Source organism: Sebastes fasciatus, chromosome 20 (genome assembly GCF_043250625.1).
Source record: "Sebastes fasciatus isolate fSebFas1 chromosome 20, fSebFas1.pri, whole genome shotgun sequence".
Classification (NCBI taxonomy): domain Eukaryota; kingdom Metazoa; phylum Chordata; class Actinopteri; order Perciformes; family Sebastidae; genus Sebastes; species Sebastes fasciatus.
The window spans coordinates 18,452,761-18,473,970 of NC_133814.1; the positions used below are offsets into that span (position 1 = coordinate 18,452,761).

The 21,210-nt window shown below is 38.3% G+C and overlaps 1 protein-coding gene across 1 annotated transcript in view; it reads left to right on the forward strand.

Annotated features, from left to right (window-relative positions):
• The window catches only part of LOC141758497 (cadherin-related family member 1a), a 120,675-nt gene that overhangs the window by 55,469 nt on the left and 43,996 nt on the right, over positions 1-21,210 (forward strand). Inside the window, exon 3 of the mRNA XM_074619991.1 lies at positions 9,583-9,677. The gene's annotated coding sequence lies outside the window, so the exon portion shown is untranslated. The remainder of the gene's footprint in view (positions 1-9,582; positions 9,678-21,210) is intronic.

The window sequence follows — 21,210 nt, forward strand, 5'->3', positions numbered from 1 at the left end:
ATTGCCATCCATTTGGATGAGAAAAATTTCACCTCCTGCTCCCTAGTGAAACATTTTTTTGCCGGGCACATTAAGAAAAAAAAAGGAGGAAAAGAGGCAGGCCTCCACTAAGGTAAACAGTGGTCATAAAACTACCTCTTCCTGGTCTTTTCTGTCCTCCTGCTTGAAACAGGAAACCGTAGTCCCTCTCTCCCAACACATTGCTTTCCGGCGGAGGTCAGGTAGAGGTCAACAGGTGCTCTTCTTGACAAGGGGAATGCCGAACAGATGTTTGATTGGCATGAATCATCTATACTGCCCATTAGAAACTTATGATGTGAAAGGATAGGACTCCAGGTACTAGGACACTTTTTAATTTGACGTCCAAACAGGAACGAGATCTTGAAGTTGCTGCATTTTTAATTAGAGTTTGAATTAGATTAGTCCGATGGCTGGATGTTCAGTGTCAATCAGTCAAATGTGTCCTTCAAATCTGTTTGGCAGACGTGTTTTTATTGTTCTAGTTTAACTTCTGTGCCTAAGTTTACAAAGTTTCACTGTCATTACAATCTGCTATTATGGCATGTTACTGTATTCAAGACAGGCTGCATATAAGAAGTGGACGTAGTCACTGTGACATCACCCATTGGTTTGTGGACTGACGTTTTAAAGCCTCGTGTTCAGTATTTTGGCTTTCGCCATCTTGGCTTTTTGTAACAAGAAGTGACACGAGGGTGAAGCTAAGCACGACCGAACGCTGAATATTTTTAGGCGACCAAATGGTTACCGTTGACTTTCAAGAACCTAAAACACGCTGTGAAACTGTTAAAGTTGTAAGACGAAAACGTGGACAACTCCCAGACCGGACAATGCCGTGGTAGCGACCTGTCAATCACAAGGTAGCCACGCCCTAAAGCATACCCTGCTTTATGGTCTATTTGACTCTAAATGGGACCATAATTTACTAAATGAACATCATGCTGTATTGAAGAAGACTTGAAACTAGCGATCAAGACCATAAACTCATGTTTACAATGTTTACTGAGGTAATAAATCAAGTGAGAAGTAGGGTCATTTTCTCATAGACTTCTATACAATCAGACTTCTTTTTGCAACCAGAGGAGTCGCCCCCTGCTGGCTGTTGGAAAGAATGCAAGTTTAAGGCACTTCAGCGTTTGCTTCACTTTTCAGACCCGGAGGTAGCCCACTGATTCAAGAGCTGAGTTATTGAGATGTGTGTGTACATAGTGACATAAGGCAGCTTTTCATCCAAATGTAGTACACATTTTAACCAAATTACCAGATACTAAGGAAAGGTGCTTCAGTGCTTCCTTTATCTCTTTTAGCATAGAATACAGTGGACTATCTTTTACAAAAGAAAGAAGTCAATGCCGTCCCACAATTCCTTGCGGCAGCAACATTCAAAGTGACGCACCATTCTGCCGTTAATGAAAACATGTTAATCTCTCCATCTTGCATAAATGTAACAATTATTTTCATAGTTATACTCATTCAAATTCATGTTAATAAATATGAGTGGACTCTCAATGTGAAAACCAGTTTGTTTCACTTTTGTGACTGGTTGCCTATATTCCTCTTTTTTTATTACAATGCCAGGTAATGAAGTAATATTTTTCAGCAGGTTGTCCAGGTTGTCTGTTAGTAGTCCATCTTCGGAACATTGTAGTTTAACCATGGCAGACCCACAACAAGAACATCTGCTGTAGCATAATTTCGTAGCCTAGTGTAAGAGCAGCATGACGTTTTTCATTGAGGTCAAAGAAATGTTGTTAGGAAAAGACATAGGACGTAATTTTTTTTACTATTTGACTGCAGTTGTAGACATTAATAGGCAATCCTGACTCGTAATGTAAGTAGAGCTGCACCTGCAGTGGTTGCAGTAGCAGCGGGATGGGGGGGTGGAGACACCGAGACCGTGGACGTTTGTGTCGCGTTTCGGCCTCAGTTTCAGAACCGTTACACCCCTAATCTCTCCAGTGGAACTGAAGCTTCAGTGGACGTTTAAGTGCTTCGTGCACGCCATGATTTATTCGCCAAGTCTGTTTTCATTGCACTTTGTTGCATTTTTGCTTTTACACCAACTTTTTTCGCCTCAGCCAAGCATAAAAACTTTTTTGCAATATTTCAAGATTTTTTCTAACTTTCTGCATTTCTACTCAAGTTTTTTTTAAGTACAAATTGAAAATGAAAATGGATGGATGGATTTGTGAATGTGTGAGCATTTTAAAAATGTGTACGTTCACAACTTCCACCAACAAAATTAGGTAGAAGTTGAAAACGGAAATACATTTTGTGCATTAATGTTCACATTTACTTTTTTCCACTTTGAAACAAGTTGTTTAGACAATATAATTAAATTGAGGACTTGTTGAAAAACCCTTTAGATTGCTTGTGGTTACCTCGTGCACTCTTTTTGTAAAGGTGTGTGTAGTGGTGCTGTAGTCGGTGTTTCCGTTATTCACAAAAAAGTCGGTAAGAAGCAATGAAATAATGGCCAAAACTGTGACAGTAAGACCCAGGATGTTGAATAAGAATAACCTTAAAAACAGCCTGATGTTTTTACACAAACCATGTGAACATATTTTGTTATTTTCATACACGTTGTATTTAATTGTTTCCATGCTGTTTATAGAGAATCAAACCACTTTAACACTGAGTCCATCCGACTGTATTCAGCCCCCTGTGAACTCCATATGAAACCCTCACGGTGCAGTTCAGTGGGTTCTCAGAAAGAGTCAGGAAGATGCATCATACGAGGGGAGTAAAAAGGCCAGCTGGGATGGGTGGGCCACATTGTGATCACTCACCTTCATCCCTGATTTGTAGTCATTATCCCTACCAGCGTTTGAAGATCAAAAACAAGGACAGGGAGAGTGATGGGGGACAGAGAGAGGCAGCCGGAGAAAGAGAATGGGGGAAATGAGTGAAGGAGGGAGGGACAAAGAGACGGCTGGATGTGTGTGTGTGTGTGTGTGTGTGTGTGTGTGTGTGTGTGCGTCTGTCCCACTGACTGCCATTTGGCCCTGTTTGGTGGATATAGGAGTGTAGGTGGCAGCGATGTTGGGGAGTGGGTGGGGTTGGGAGGAGGGTGGATAAGGGTGATAGCACCTTAAAACCAACCAAGCTGCAAAAGCAATGAATATTAAATTCACGCCTAAATAGCTGGGTCTATGTGAAGCATTACTGTATTATAATTTTAGATTTGTCACCGATGGGATGCAGGTTTGAGTTGGAACAACAAGGCACGTCAAAGCAATCTTTACTCCCCTGATAACGGCACAGCTGTAAATTGATAATCTTATCATAAATTATTTTTGAATTTGGCTTTTGGTGGCCGTGCAATCGGACAAATGCAAATAAAGCGTGTTTTATTTGTGCTGGGAAGTGTGATAAGGTAAGACAGTAAAAATAGGGACATATAACAATTAGAGGCAAATATAATTTCTCTTTACCCATCCATGTCCCAGGCAGAGTGTAAATGTTGAAGGACTCCCATCAGGCCATTGTATAAATTAGCCAAACCCTTACTGTGTTGAAATCTATCCCCAACTGTTTGAGTGAGAAAGCAGAGATTTTTCCCTCCTTTTTTAGATTTAATTATCTTTTGTTGTTCTTTTTATCTACCTTCAAGGATTGTCCTCAGTGGGGGGTTAAAAGAATGGGAAGTGGAAAAGACGAGGGGGGTGTCTGATAGCGAGCGCCGGGTATGTAGGGCTAGTTTGTCCTCTGTTTGATCTGATTCCTTACAATGACACAGCGGGAAATTAAATATGAAACCGAATTAAAACCACTACTTAATGAACAACGGGGAAACAAAGTTGGCTCCCTTCCAAATTAAGTGAAAGTCTAACTTCTCCTCGGAGCATTATCTCTTTAGTTCAGCTTAGTCTGAGGTAATTTTCGCTTCATTTAGACACAACATTTAGGGAAGTGTTTGATGATTCGTAATAAAATCCCAATTTCAAAGCATTTACCCTCCCAAAATATATCCGGAAACATTGCACAGAACAGGAAATCTACGCCTGGCTTGTGTGTAAAATCCAGCAGTTTAATTACTCCCTTCACTTTTTTGTGTGATGTACTGGAGGTGAGTTATCCACAGTGGCAAGCCTTCCCACATATTGATTTAATAGACCTTCTGAAGGAGCCTTTCTCCTTTGAGAGAAACAACACATGTAGAACATCAGCTGAATTGGTGTTGTTAAATAATTTAGTATCAACCTATACTGTATGTGCAGTCATTCATGTGAAGGCTGAGGTACAGTAACAGAAATAAAACATCGTTATTGGCTGTTTCTTTTCTCTGGTTCGTTGTTCTGTACTTCTGCCACTCTCAGCTTTAGATCGCTGCTCTTTTTATTATGTTTTTACTTCGTTACAAAACTGTATGACAGTGAGTTAGGGATAAATAACATGAACAAAATTGGTCATATAAACATAATAAAATACTAAATTGAAGTTTGTATATCTAATTTTTCTTTAACTTTCCATCCCCAACAATATCGTCCTTCCTGTAAACAAATCAGTAGATTGTTTCGCTCCTGACAGGTGGAAACAAGTAGGAATAATTTCAAACCGAAAGAATACCGAATGCAACAAAAACACTGTCGAAGGATGCCTTTGGCAGGTGGAACTGCTCCCCTGCCAAACTGTCACCATTTAGGCCCCGATAACGCAGGTAATTGCATTTCCAGAAGAGCAGGAGCAGATGAAACATGCTGTGGACAGATACTGCTGGCACACTGGCCCCTTCTGTTGGAAAATTTCATTTTTCCACAAGGAAGCCATGAATGCTAAGGCTGAATCCAAATCCGTTTTTCCGCACTTTATCAGTGTGTGGCCCACCAAGTGGGGAGATGGAGGTAATTCATTCAGCTGAGACTCACCACCCTAATCCAATTTCCAGCCTCCCCCAGCAAGAGATAATTACAAGTATTAAAGCTGTTAGGACAGGGGGGGAAAGGGCCCTCTCTCTGAAACTCTGCTGCAGGCCCTGGAAATATCGACTGAGCGGGGGGATTTCTGCTGGGAGAACTCAAGCTAAGGTATTGTTCAAAACTAAGAAAGTGTGTTAACTAATGAGGCAAAGGGATTCTCAAGGTATAAAAGGACACCCATAGCCACATGTCATTACAGACCCCAGGACTTTTTTTTTCTCCTTTTTCCTCGTGCATCACTTAAGCCTGCACGAACAATTGGTCATTTCATGTGTAAAGACAAGTAAGGGTTCCTGCACAATCAGTATGCATATAATAGTCCTTGGAATGTCTCATCGCCTTTAACTCCATATGAACTTCATAATCAGATGTACAGCACTTCAATATCACTACAGCTCTACTATAAATACTCAAGCTGTGGCACCTAACTAGTTACTTAAATGCTTCTAAATCTACCTGTAGTTTATCATAATACACTCTTGGGTTAAAAATCTCACTTTTCACTGTTTGTCCTACCCTCAGCCACTCCAACACTGCAGCCACCTACACCCCAGACGGTGGTAAACTATACCTTTTCATGTCTTTGAAGCCACAATGGAGGACTGAGGTTGGAGCAGCACAGAGGGTTTCTTTTTTTTCCCCCTCTCCGCTGCTTAAACTTTGACTCCTCGAGGAGCGGAAGCCGCAAAAAAAGCTCTAATTAACGGAAGCAGAGACGCTCTTGCGCTCACCCATTCAGCGCTCCACAATAGACAAACCTATGAAGCAGAACCAGGAATGGAATATTGAAGGAATGAATGGAAACGCACCCAAATAAGAGACCCGGCATCACCCCTGTCCACTCTTAGTCCCATTGTTTATCTTTGTTGAAGAGGGTCTGCCACAGGAGTCCCATTCTCTATCAATTACTGAAGATCAAAGAGGCATAGAGAAGAGGCATGCTGATGTAAAGTTACTTGAGACTACTTTTCTATGAATATAAGTTTAGTCACACACAAATAAGCTCCATCTAGTGCATTTTTAAGAGTTTTCCCCTAGGCTACACAATCCTCTAAATGTGTTATTTTACAGTAGCAGAAGAAAACGTTTTTACTCTGCATCATGTCTGTATCAAAATGCACATAGTGATAAAAAAAAGGGTTCATGTGCAAGATTTGAATTATTCAATTCAGTTGTATTCATTCAAATAATTAGTAGAACATGAGAAAATAGCCAAAATGTTTAAAAATGTTGCTGCTCGCAATCTGAAAAATAGTTTGAACACTGCCTGGACCTGCACCAAAAACAAATCACTTGTTCCTTGGTACAGTAGAGACGCACCGATCCACCTTTTTCCAGTTCCGATCCGATTCAGACACCTGAATTTGGATATATGCCGATACCGGTGTAATTCCGATATCAGAGCTCTTTTTACATAAAATTTGCATTGTATTGCAATTTTGCATTCAGTTTAAATGTATTCCAAAGCTATTTATTTGAACTATTGGTTAAGTAGGCTTCACATACAACCATGTGTAAGAGTGCAAATTGCTATGGCAACTCCTTTTATTGTTTTGAAAACTTGAACACATCAAGTGCACAGCAATTATCAACTGCTAGTAGATTTCTATAAATGAGTTTGAAAGTAATAAGAGAATTTTAAAGAGGAATACAATGGCAAATTGACATGTTTATTTGGATCGGTACGTGGATCGGTAACCTTAGTCCGATATCCGATATGTGAATTATGCCAGTTTTGGAACGCAATACCAATGTTGGATTGGACCGGTCCCATCTCTTTTCCGTGGATCATTCATTGTCTAACCTTATTGCAATCTGGCACAAACCAACCAAACTAACAAAAAAAAAAAACAACAATCTCTTTGGTGAATATTATAGGATATATTACCTTATATGGCATATAACTGATGTTTCCGACCAACAAGAGACTTTACTGTTTCACTTTAATGAACACATTTCCATATTTAGTTGTAACCGTGTAACTAATTCTAATTACTTGATTTAAAAATAGTCAACATTGTTTTCCGTAACTCACATTTCGGAGACTTCCCACTGCTCCATGCATATTATTACCAGCCATTTTAGAGAGATGTTAATCCAATTAATGAGACCCAAACTGGTCCTTTCCCATTACTATTTAGGTGTGTTCAGACTCCCAAGATGAGTCAGTTATCCCCGTTTGAATGTCGTAGTAATTGAAGTGATGAGCTTGAAATGTTTCTGCAACAGGTTCCATCAAAATAGACGATAGGAATGTTTTTTCTCTGCGAAATGGTTTCGTTCTGCTTCCACATGGTTTTAATCGAAGAAATCAGCTCCTGCTGCAATCCAGAGTTTTAGGTAATTTTTCCCCAAAAGGTGTGAACGATAAATACTTGACAGTCAGTGAGAAATGTTGTGTCGAAGGCGATAATATTAATGTGATAACGCAAGTTCTTTTTAACGCCACTAATTTCTTTAACGCAACTTTCCATTTTTAGGTTGTAGCTGGCTCAGCTAGAGAGACGATACTGGTATCATATTGTATCCATTGGTACCAACCATCTCATACTAGCTTGTCGAGAAGGAGGCTAAATAACACTGCCAAACTTTTCAAGTTTTGGAGGAAAAACTGGCATGGCCACTTTATGATAATCCCATGCAGATTTGGGCAAGTCGTAGTCAAGTCGGCACACTAACACGCTGTTAATTGATTTCCAATAATAAATATATACATACATTTTGCATAAAGCAAGCAAATTTGCCCACTCCCATGTTGATAAGAGTATTAAATACATGACAAATCTCCCTTTACGGTACATTTTAAACAGATAACAAATGTGCGATTAATTTGCGATTAATCGTGATTAGGTATTTTAATCGATTGACAGCCTTAACCTAAGTAAGTCTGGGAGTCGCAGTACACTGTACTTGGGATAAATGGTTGCAAATTACATCCATGTTTGATTCAGTTGAAGAATGATCTTACGGTAAACAGTGCTTTCCGTTTAAATAAATTGGGTATTGTTAATTATCCCTCTCCATTAACATGAAGAGGGTCTAAGAGTGGCATATATACTGTATATTGTTGCTAAAGGGGCAGAAATAGCCTGACTGCTCATGTTATTTGAAATAGTGACATTCCTATTCTTTACCCAGAATGTTTACTACTGTTTGTCAGCTTTATTTCCTTGAAATATTACATATCCTCGGTGCAGGGGGTGGAAACTGCACGGGGTCTTGTGTGAAAGTTTTTAATATGTCACAGGCATAGTGCTGTTTGGAAATGCAGTGTATTTTACTCAGCCCCCAATAATCTATTCTGTTCAGCCAGGCGCACACATTGACAAATGTTTCCAGCATTAGTTATTTACCTAGTGGAATGTAATGGATGTAAAGAGTTTGAAAACGCCTGGCGCACTAACAGCATGGGCAGTGGCAAGACTATCTAGACTGAGGAGAAAATACACTATTCAAAACAGAATCGATGGCTCTGAAGGATGGCGTGTTTGTGTGTGCACGGTCATGTGCGTGCATGCATGTGTTTGTGTTTAGCTCCCCTCTGTATGTGTGCGCATATCTGTTTGTGCTCTAAAGCGCTGACTGTAAACTTACCATAAGTCACTCCAGACACAGTAATAGTTTCAGCAAAATCCATGCAGTGGAAATGTAAATATTTTTCCTCACGCAAAGACAATGTAGAGGCGTTAAGTGTCACAAAGTATTCCTGTCTGAAATAACAAATGTGTGCTGCAGCCCAAGAGTTTAGTGGTGAGAAGTTAGAGAAAGAATTGCAGGATTTCTCCAAATACTGAGGTTATCCACCACAACAGGACACCAAAAACTGCATGTTAATTTGGATTTTTTTCATATTAGATTGATCGATTGATTCATTATTTGATTGTATTTTCTTTACGCAGAACATCTATTTCTGGTGGGGACATTTTACTTGATTCCTATGATTTTATTTCTTGTTCACAGCCCAAACATAGTCAATAGGCAGAGCTCAATAGAGTTGTAGTTGTAAAATGTAAACCACCTCAGATCACTAAATCCCTGAATTTCCAGGAAGAAAACCAAGGACAAAACCTGATCTTGTGTCCTCGGGGCTCGGTACCATTTGAAATTTTCACTATCATTGCCAAATACAATGTCTCAGTTTCTGTAGCGACTAAAAGCACATATTTTTTAACCTTATTTATTTATTCATTTATTTATTTTTTAGCAAAGTAAGTTGTCAATATGTTTGTGTTGTAGCGCGGCTGCACAAGCAGGTTTTCAGGAAATATCTGATCAACGGAGCCCCTCGGTAGCTCTCTATCAGGCAAAAAGCCCCCAAAAAAGGAAAGTAAATATCTGATCAAAGAATAAGTATGCCAAAGTAAGAATGTGACTAAACATTAAACACCAACTTTAAGCACTTGTCAGTTTTTGTCTCGTTATTGATGCTATAGATGCATTCGGTCTGTACTCAAAAACCTCTTAACGTGGTAGATCTTCGTCTCTGGCAGGCTGAGAGATGAGAGTTTCTGCTGGGACAGACGTCGGTTTTGGGACAGTTTGAAGGGGCCGATCCCCGGTTCAGCTTGGTTTCTCCTCTCATCATCTGTTGGCTGATCTTTTTCTCTCTCTCTCTCTCTCTCTCTCCTTGAAACAACTTTTTCAGCCCTGTGGAGGCCTACACCAGCCGTCTCATTCATTACAAGCACCATGCGTCCAGTCAGACGTACAGGCCGGCAGGACACTTTCACACAAAAAGGGGTAAGCTAATTTAAAGTACAAAGATTTAATAGGTCTACTAGAAGTGTTACTTATCCAAATAGTTGCAACATTATTGGCTTTGTATGGAAAAATTGGATCAAAAGTCTAATTACTGAACACGTAAATCACTTGTCAGTGACTTTAAAGTCGACTTTGAAACAGTTTTGGGAATAATTTGAGTGTAAATGGGGGAGAAAAATCAAACGTGGTTCGGTTGAAGAAAAAGGCAGGTCTGACGCATCAAAAGTCCCATATATCTTTGAGAAATGGGATTTATAATCCAGCCTACAACAGGAGGGCTGCCATGATGTGCAGTCAATATATGGGTGGCACTCCCCATAAAGGCCTCGGCCTTCTTTCTGTGTGTGATTTATTGTCACAGCAGCTCAGCTCAGACGGCCTCATGAAACCTTTGTCAGTCCAGTAATGACACTGTTTTTGTTATTTGAATCATTTTTGCCATCCTTTAACTGTTCCTCTCTATATAACCAAAGGAGTCAGTTTCTACTTCTAAATACCGCAATATCAAATTTTTTTTAAACTGAGGATAGCACTGCCGTTTAAGAGGAATAGCTATTTTTCAAGAAAAATGCCTTTTGCTTTTCTGTATTTTATGATTATTCAAATCACAAAGTGAGTTGTCCTGCTGACCGAGGTCTTGGCTTTCTAACTAGAAAGGAATTACTACAGAATGAATTACTGTTTTTGATGTCAGTATGCAATGACGTCTTCAAACTGGACATTACATTCAGTGAACAAGATGAAAGTGTTAGTCTGACGTACTGCTGGATATAATTTAGCCCATAATGTTGAAGAGATGGACTGTAATATTTTTATTTTCACAATTATCCAGTTATCGTAGATGGCTCAGGTTCGAGGTTTACTTAAGGTACGATCTTATTTTACGTAGGCACATCTTTCCTTTAGTCTTCAACGTCCGCTCTTTGTATGTTTTAAAGGGATGATGTTTCATTACAGTTAAATACAGGTCAAAAATAATTAGTGAAGGTTTGTTTTCTAGTTGCCAAAATTAGCAGATTTAAGGTTAACATAGGTTCAATTCCATTGCAGCTTTATATGAAATTTCTTTGCAATTATTTATATTCTCTCATTACTCAGTGACTTTCTTTTACAATATATATTCCTTTATTTTTAAGGACCTACACGTCAGCTGCTGTATGAAACCGACCTTTGCCAAAATCCCCTTGTAATTTGAGCTTAATGTTCGCTCCAGACAAATTAAGTGCAAGTTAATGATTAAGCCATGAATCTATCAGACACTTGGTATGGGAAAGTTTTAGGGAGGAACAGCTTGGCCCGGCTCAACGATCATTAAAACGTGCTGACAGCGATGGGAGAACAAGTTCCCACTTTGATCCGATGACAGACCTGAGCTCAGCCTAACGTCATCCCGCCGCTCTGCCTCCCGCTCTCTCACATTTATTAACTCTGAGGTTCAGACAACAAAATCTCCCACTTATAATACTCATATGAAAGGTATTATAAGCATATAAGGAGCATAATCCACCTAGAGTGCACTTAAGACCTGCGTCGCTTCCCATACAAATGTGTCACAGATTAGCAAAATAGGAAGTCAAGATATTAAGATTTGATTGTTTTTCTCTACATGTATTAATTGTAATAGTGTCATTACATATTAAGATGCTTTTATTTTAGTATTTGACATCTAAAAATCACGCTTATTAATGTCTGTGTAATGAATGCAAACAGACTGATATTCTTGGCAATCTGACAGTGATCTCTTCTTATGCTCTTATTAGATTTGCATACATAAATAAAACTGATTTATTAAAGGGATTTTGAGTATAAAAATAATGAATGTTTACATTAAACAATCTTTTCCCATTAGTTACTTTAGTGTTTGTGTACATTTTTGGGAATCTGACAACGAGAAACAGAGGCAGAACAAGCAAGAAATAAGTTTCTATGAAATCTTAGTTTGTTTGTAAGAGCAAACTTTAATGTTTGTTTTATCAGCAGCCTGAATCGTGGCCTGACTTGAGCCTCAGCGGTAGGTGACAGTGGTGTAAGTCAGCCTTAAGCAGCTGCACCGGCGTAGAAATGAAGGTCTTCTGCTGCCCCCCAGGGGTTCATAGAGGAGATCACAGGCAGACCTGCAACCAGCAGCTCCCTCATTTGAGCTTAAACATGTGTAAACGCTCATGCTGAGGGAGCAGATCTCAGGACAGTAGGGTGGACATGGTGTGCTTTTATATGAATATCATGCTCAAAACCATGTAAAACTACTGCGTGCACTCTTCTTTCATCTGTAAAAAATACATATTAATTCATTAAAATGTGGTTGTTATGGCTGCACAGTTAGTATGCAGATTAACATTTTAATATATTTTTATTTCTGTTATGTTACAATGAAAAATAACGCAATAATTTAACATTGATTGTGTTTTCTTGCCGCTGCTCTGAAGCAGATTTTCAAAAGAGAGTCAGGAAAAATAAATCAAATTGGTATTTAAATGACAATTAGAACATCCTTGTAGCTCCATAAAAAACAATCATGGCCTTTTATTACTGAGTACATATTTCCTCCAGCTGCAGAAAACAAGGCCTCAACAGCAAACCATGTGTAAAGACGTCTTACTGAATCGCAGTATGGAGCCTCACTGTACAAAGATGAAACGCTGAAGTGCATTAGGACACAGAAATGCTCATAACATCTGTTTCCTTTGTGTTACAGAGGATATCGCTTTTGTAGCAAGCAATATGTGCCATCAGTGACTGGTGGAATAATATTTGTGTTCCCCGCTCAAACAGACACACTGTCACAGAAGCACTTGTCTACATTTTGTAGTTGCTCGGGGAAAATAATTGCCTTATCTGCAACTGTCAAAATGATGAATGCCCCGGAGAGCACCGAGAATTGACTGATGGAATTGGGGGAAAATCTAATCCCTGATCTGAACACTTTGTGTAATACATTAACCCCTCTGGTACAATAGGCTGCACAGAAACAGATTTGTATAGACTTGTAGAAATAAATTCAACAGAGGCTGAAGGATCGATAAAAAAACATCAGGAGTTATGGCGTCGTCTGCACAGAGTCAAACGGAGCGTCAGGAAACATTAAGCGTATTGAGATGCATGTAGGAGTTGAGTCAAAGAACAGATGCAAAGAGGAATATGATATAATGCAAACATATCTGCATCATCTGCCACATATCAAACTATAATTGATATGGATAAATAGATTGTGGGACATTGTGGTGCGGCCAGGTCACATACTTTACTGGAGGGTAAGAACCAAAATACAATTGAAAAGCCAAATAATATAATATACAATAACTAAAGTAGATTTAAAAAAAAAAGAAGAAATGAGCATAGTGAAGAAAATTGGACTTAAATCCAACATGTTTTGAATATACATTGTACAATGATGGTGTTAAGATATTCATAGTGTTTCATAGGGCTGCCCCTTCTTAGTTGATTAGTCTAAATGGTCTTTTTGGTCTTCTTTCTTTAGCCGATTAGTGTTTTTTTACGCTTTTTTCATGCTAAATGACCTATTTCCAAGCAACTTATGAGCACATCTCTGGTAAACACAAGATTTAAAGTGATGCTTTTGTGTGATTCTTTATGGAAGAACTCAGGTTTACAGATCTGATTAAATCAATTAATCGATTAGTCAACAAAATCACATGAGTGATAGTCAACACTAGATAACCTCCCCTAGTTGGAAACTGATTCAGCATAGGCTGGAAAACTGGGGAGGGAACAATAAGCTGCCTGTAAGCAGGGAAAACATTCATACAGCATACAGTAAAATAAAAAGAGAGAAGTAGAAGTAAATAAATAAATAGCTGTATTTAGTTGCTATTGCTGCTGTGCTTTTTGCATGCTGTGTAAATGTGAGTCGGACACCAATGACTACTGTTGTTGGACTTCTAGCACGCTTCTATTCAGGACGCCTCTCCTTCTACTTACTGTGCTGCATGTCTGTGTTCTTTCATGTATTACAATGTGCCTTGCTGCGGAACCAATTGCCCTCCAAGGACAAAAACAAAGTTGAAATTCATATATCTGTAGAATCTAGTGACAGATCTAAATAATAATATTTTTTAAAAATCAAATAAATAACTAAAATGTTTCTTACAATTTTTTCCCAGCAGCGTAGGGAAGCACACTTCATTAACACATGTAGGGCTGGGGCAATATGGTTGAAATGAATATCCAATATGAAGATTTTTTTTCCATTATCAATATAAAATCATGTGGCAAATATATGCAAAATCACATTTAAAATATACAGTTATTGTGTTCCACTTTTTTTGCACTTTGTCTGACACATCTCCTCGAATATTTAAGCCAAAAATTTCAATAACATCCATGATAATCATCACGTTACAATTCCATTGAAAGTCAAGAAACGTTAATATTAAATCATCACCCAAAACATGTACTGTATAAATCAGTATTAAAGGCAATTTTCATTAATAAACAAAGATCAAATGAAAAAGAAAAATATCTTTATCCTGTTATACAAAGGTGCTTGAATGCAATCTTATTTTTAGCTGAACATTTAAGACAAAACTTACAATTCTAATGGAAGTCAATAAACGATATTATTTAATTATCACCTCCCAATAAACCCCAAAAATGTTCTGTACAAATTAGTATTATGGGAATTTTCATTAATAAAAGGAAAAGAATATATATTTTCTCTTATATAAAGGTATTTGAATGCAATCTTAACTTTAGCTGAACATTTGAGTGACAATGGACAATGGGAGATAATGGTTAGGTTGAGAATTCAGTGCTATAAATATGAACACAGTGTGATATGCACAGGAGGATGATGGGAAGTTATCTCGTGCTCTTCCTCTATCGGTCCACAAGCAGCAGAGTGGAAATCTCACCCAGATATGAAGGGATATCTCTCCTGATTAAAAGCCATATTAACTTTTCATAACCTAATGTTCTCAAATGAAGTTTTCCAAAAAAACGAATGCCCGCAAACGACTTCTCGCTCTTTTTTGTCACACTTGGCTGGAATACATTATCCCTAATATTAGGAGAGAACATACCTGTAACAGGTTAATGACCTCACACTTTCCACACCATTTCACTTAGCGGGCCATAGCCAGGAAAAGCTAAACGCTTCACTCCCAGTTCACTAAATTATGAATTAGCCAAAAGGTGAGGCGATTAAAGATTCAACATTTTACGGTTCGACCAATAGACGGCCTCCTCGTTGAGCTTGGGTGGCGATATCTTCAACCATTAGCTGAAAACTGTCTTGATATCCATTACGGAGGGCATAAATATTGGAAGAGGAGCACAAATAATCCAGAAATTACCAATCAAAGTGTTTGCAACCTCGGAGAGAAATTACTATCTGTAATATAAATAAAATCAACCGCACAATCTTCATCTATATACATTAATAAATAAATAACACATTGGAAAGCATTGAATCGTGGGGATTTAAAATTATTTGTCATGAAATAGAGGAAATATTTCAACAGCTGTCATTTTTATTTTGATAAATATAATTTTTTCTTAACAGATTACCTTAAATTTAAGTGTAAGTTTCAAACGCTGGTGTTTTCAAACCATCCAAACGCTTACAGTACAGTCGCCTCGGCGTGTCACACTTCTTCAGCCGTACCCGCTCCGTAACGAGTGCTGACAGGTCACATGGCACAAACTGTGATGTCTGAATAATTTGAACAAATGCTAAATCATTGCAAAGCAGCCAGAGAGATCAGCGACGTGAACGTGAAGTGTTTGCGCTTCCCCAAGGCTCAGTGGCATCTGTTCTACATGTGTGCAGCAACAACATCCATGTTTCACCAATTAATTGTGCTTGTATTAGAGTAAATATTTGACTTTGAAGCGCTAAAGCGTTAATTGGGGGGTCCCTTTCTTGCAAAGAAGCCTATGCGTTTGTATTCCACAGCAAAATGTCATTTTTATTTATTTATATTTTAGATTATTTATTTATTTTTTTGGCCTTTTTGCCTTTTTATTAGATATACAGGATATAGACTGGAAAGGGAAGAGAAGGGGACGAACTACAGCAAAGGGCCTTGACCTCTGACCTCAACATATGTGAATGAAAATGGGTTCTATGGGTATCCACGAGTCTCCCCTTTACAGACATGCCCACTTTATGATAATCACATGACGTTTTGTGCAAAAACCAGGCAGTTTTTTGAATGCAGTATAAATATGTTATTTTCGCCTATTGTATTATGGTGTTTGTGAATATTTCTGCATACTGGGGTCCCTAAACAGTCTTGGAATTACATAAATTGTGTATCACTGTAAAGCTGAGACTCTTGTGGATCCAATGAGCCCAACTGTATTCATGTGTGATGATGTTAGTCCCCATAGTAGCCATTTCATTGTAGTGAGATCGTTTTTTGAAACTTGACGTCACCGTATAAAATGACCTGAGGTGACCTCTAGGATAATCACAGCCTCATGAAACTTTACAGCCACAAACTATAGACCTAGAGCATTCAGAGGATGGATGGCTTTCCTAGCTAGGTTGACAATAAGGGGGTTTCTCAGCAGTTTACACAACAGAAGTGCTCGCCATCCAATCGTCAAAAAAATACAATTCTGGCAGAAATCTCCAAATGTCAAAGGTTTTTGATACAAAATCACAACATGGCTTTTTCTTTTGTGTTCTTCAAGATCCTGGTGTCTCAATGTGGTATTTTGGAGGGATTATCGATGATTTTTATCAATTCTCGAGTGGTGAAAAAATGGTTGAATTTAGCACCAAATCTGTGTAACAATTAGCATCAACCCAAAAATTGCTGCAACAACTTATGAGACACAATATAGCTTGGGAATGGCCATCATATAGTTCTATCATAATGTTTTTATCCCTTTTACACTATAACAATTTATTTTAATTAATTAATTAATTCATGTTTATTTCTGATTTATGACTAGAACAACTTGAAACACAGTGCTGATATATTGCTGACCTGCTATCTCCCCCTAAAGACCCTCTGTGCCGCCCATAAAATAAACAAAATGTCTAAGTGGGTTTCAGAGGGTTAATGGGAAATTCCTAAAATTCTTATTTAATATCAATGATTTTGAACTTGTAGCCTACATTTCAGAATCTCAATTTTCCTTTTTGTCAACCCCAGTCTTGGAGTCTTGTTTCTAAAAAAAAAAAGTGTTTGTCCTGAGCACAAATCAGCAGAATAAGACAGGCTGATGGCTCTCCTTAATTCTGTAAATTGGAGGGTTGTGAGTCCAATTACGGTCTGTTGGTTCAGCTCGAGGCCACCAGGGAGAGCTCTGCTTGTTTCTCACAGAGTCACTGGAACAAACCACTCCAACCGCCTCAGCTCTGAAAAGGAAAGTTAATCACTAATTACACTTTTCAGTGGCTTTGTTGATGTACAGCACTGTAAAAGAGGTATTTTGTGACAATAATCAGGTTGAGGTTGTGACTATCACTAAAATGTCATCCTGGATTCATTAGGAGAGGATACAGATTCTGATATTTCTTCCTATAATTATTATTGATGTTGTATTTTCACAATTTGGGACTCTTTTTAACCAGGCAAAGGAATTATGTACATGAAACCTCTGCAGGATGTGAGGTTGTTGGGGTCTGTTGCTCCTACTGGCCATTAACTGGGGATTAGTGCTGGTGGGGCACACATGCCTTTGAAGAGGTAATTCCTCACACTTCCTTGCTATAGAAAATCAGGAAGCAATCATAGAAAGAAACTATGCAGATGGTCCAGACAGGGAAGCCCGTGATCATTTTTCCTCTTAAGTCACAATTAAGACTCTGAGTCGCTGCTGCCATTGTGAAAACGTAGCACATCAGAAAATTCAAAGAGACATCAGAGTTAGATCCCCGGCCCGTCACGCAATCATGCTTAAAAGTGAACTTCTTTTTTTTTTGTAATTGTAAACAGTGTTTACAAGCTTGTGTAACCCAGCGTAGTCAGAGTTTCCCATATGTCTGTCAACACTATATATCCGAGCATGTGCAAGGCTGTTAGACTGTAAAAGCTGTCGGAGGGGAGATCATCATGATGTGACATAGAGAGACATTAAGAATATATGTTAGTGAGAGTGATGACTTGGCATGAATCATTGCAGCGTGGCTGGAAAAAACAGAAAGTTATTAGTGCTGTATGTTCGAGCACATTGACCTCTACAGGGACAAAATGTTACAAGATAAATATCTCCAGTGGGAGTCCAGGATTCTGCTGATATTAAAGGTGACATATCATGCTCATTTCCAGGTTCATACTTATATTTGGTTAACATGTTTACAAGCTTTAATGATAAAAAAAAAACACTATTTCCCTTACACTGTCTGTCTGAATAACCTGTATTCACCCTCTGTCTGAAACGCTCCGTTTTAGCGCCTGTCTCTTTAAGACCCCCTCCTGAAAAAAGACCAATCACATCATTTATGATCTCGGTAGCCCACAAAAATCTGACTGGGTTGTCTTTTTTCACAGTTTAGTTGATAGATACTCCAGATTAAGGGATACTATATGTATTGCGGCTTGTTCTACACGGGATGTAGTAAATGACTGTATCGGCAAAATCAAGTACAAATATTAATTGTCGAGTAAGTTTTTCACTTAATCACTTCTCCCGCGGCTCTCTCCCTCTTACAGATACACTCTCCTGGGTGAGTGTGTATGGCGTATGAGCATGTATGGGGCATGTGTTTTAATATCTGAAGGACAAGCAGAGAACAGGGAAAGAGCCTGGAGAGAGCTGAAGAAGTGAACAAGACCAAAGTGAGTTTATACCTGTCGGAAACGGTAATGGAAGATGCCAGCCCTCACTTCGAAAAATTTGTTCAATCTAGCCCACACGTTGTTTTGCGGTATGTGTATATAGTAGGTATTACGTTAAGAGCGTGTAAGAACTGGCTTCAAAATACTCGTGATCTTGTGGTGAATGTGTTAGGCAATTTCACATAAATTCAATAAGTCAGTCTGTCAATCTGTTTAATAATAAATAAAGAAATAAAACTAAATTAATAAATATTAAATCATCAATCAAATGAATGGTAATTAAAAAAGACACTGCCTGCAAACTCTATTTCTCTCTATACTTCAATTGTGTGAATAATTAGTCAAACTTAATAAGATGCATTTCCAAAGACCAATCTGACGTCAATATGACGATATCACGCTGCTATGATCGTACGCATCAAAGGGTTAAATCAAAATGTTATTTTAGAGAAAGTATGAAAATATCGAGATATATATCGTATATCGCGATATAGCTTAAAAATATTGAGATATTATTTATAAACCATATCGCCCAGCCCTATGGCGGCTGTATCTCAGAGGTAGAGCAGGTCGTCCACTAATCGGAAGGTCGGTGGTTCGATCCCCGGCTCCTCCATTCACGTGTCGAAGTGTCCTTGAGCAAGATACTTAACCCCAAATTGCTCCCGGCGGCTTTGCCATGGGTGTGTGAATGAGTAGATTAGATCCTGATGGGCAGGTTGGCACCTTGTGTATGTACCTCAGTGTATGAATGTCTGTGTGAATGGCTGAATGCTGACATGTAGTGTAAAGCGCTTTGAGTGGGCGGAAGACTATAAAAGCGCTGTATAAGTGCAAGTGAGTTTTTCATGATATGTCCCCTTTAACTTCTCAAAGAGAGGAAAGTCATCTGTGTGTTTATATTTTAAGTTCCTCACAGTGGTTACCAAGTGTTTTGTGTGTCCTGTACAACTGCAGTTTTTACACGTTTATCTTGGTTTTCCTCCGGAGGTCTCTCTGGTAAATTGTTAGCATGTCGTCCAAGCCAACCGTACAGTGTTGTATATAGCACTGGGGGTTTGTTCACTCTTTAAGAGCTGTTTCTGTATTTTAAATCACTGACTTTGTAAAAACCAGAGGCCACTTGGTTTTTACTTGCAAAGCTAAATTGAAGGTTGGAGTTGGAGATAGCACTTGTATTTAAAGTTTGCACGTAAACTGGGAGTTTTTTAAGGCAGTTTTAAGGGCTGGATGTTGTGCTGTGGGGCTCACAGTGGGTGTTTACTCCAAACACAAACATGTGAATTATCTCTTTTATACGGTGTAATTCTGCCTTTACAGACTTCCCTTTGATTTCTCCCAGAGAGGAGTCTGTAAAGCCAGTCACTTGGCCCATATTATGTATGGTTTCTCTTTGTTTTGATCACGCCCTTTTTAAAAATGTCGACTGTAAAACAGCAATATCGATCAATATCTCATCAGTCTTTGTATTTTCTGGTTGTTTGTCTGCTGTGTGCTTCCTAAAAACTAAAATGAACGCTAATAAAGTAACTCAGAAAGAGACGTAGCCAAGACAACCCCTTTATAAAACAAAACAGACAAGGGAGGAAATGTTAAATGTTTATACAGCAGAACATATTCAAAGTTTCATTAGCTGGGTTAATTGTTTTCATACAGAAACCAGCAAGTGTTCTCTTTCTATCACTATACTTGTTGTGCATATTATTATTATTGTATCTAGGTCCTTTAATGTAATGTATGAACCCTTTACTGTGTTTGTACATGAATTATTACATACCAGTGTTTGCCAAGTTACTCAGGAAGTGTTATAATTAAAAATTACTTATTAGTCTTTTAAAAAGTAATATTACTTTACTTATTACTTGGTATCAAAAGTAATTAGTTACGTTACTCATTATATTACTATAGTACTTTCATAACGTAAACCTACCTGGCACAAAAAAACGAATTGCGTTCTGGTAACACAGCGTTACTTGGATTAATAACTGTAATATAATTACTGTATTGGGAATTTGAATCCCTTACACTACTCGCTAATTTAATATATAATTTTATATATAATTTAATTTATATCTTAAATATGTCAAGAATCTGCATGCAAGTGAGTTAGATTGAAAATCAAATTAAAATGAAAGTAATTACTTCAGCACAAGAAATATAATACTGGTAAAGTTACATTACAGATAAAAGGATAACTGTGAGATACCATATTTAACTTGATGATGAAGATGTCCAGAACGATGAATCCACACTAAAGGGAGGCATTGTGTTGTGTAAATTGAACCCAGCGAAATCTGTGCAATTAATTCTCGAATAAAAATAATTTATATACTGTAATTACATATCACCTGCTCTCAATGTACACCTACTGATTTGGGGAAAAATTCAAAATAATAGTCCAAAGTAACTGCCTATTACAGTTCATCTAACACTTAATTCCCTTGTTAATTAGAGAGCATAAACCAGTTGTGGTCTGTTGGCTCAGCACCTGTACAGATGTGAAACCACAACAACAGTAAAGATTTTGGGTTGGAAAATCATTGATTTCTGTGTTTGCGGGGAAATCAAACATTGCATCAATCACATGTTATGTTATTTTTCTTTTAGTCAAACATGAGCTGTGTGTCCCAGCTGGAGGGGCCCCGGGGCCACAGTCGATGCTCCCTCTGCTTCAAGCTGCTGCCGTCGGATTATCGGCCGCTGGGTTACACGTCAGCCGGCTAGAGATTTGATTAGCAGCATCTGTGGAAGAGAAAAGT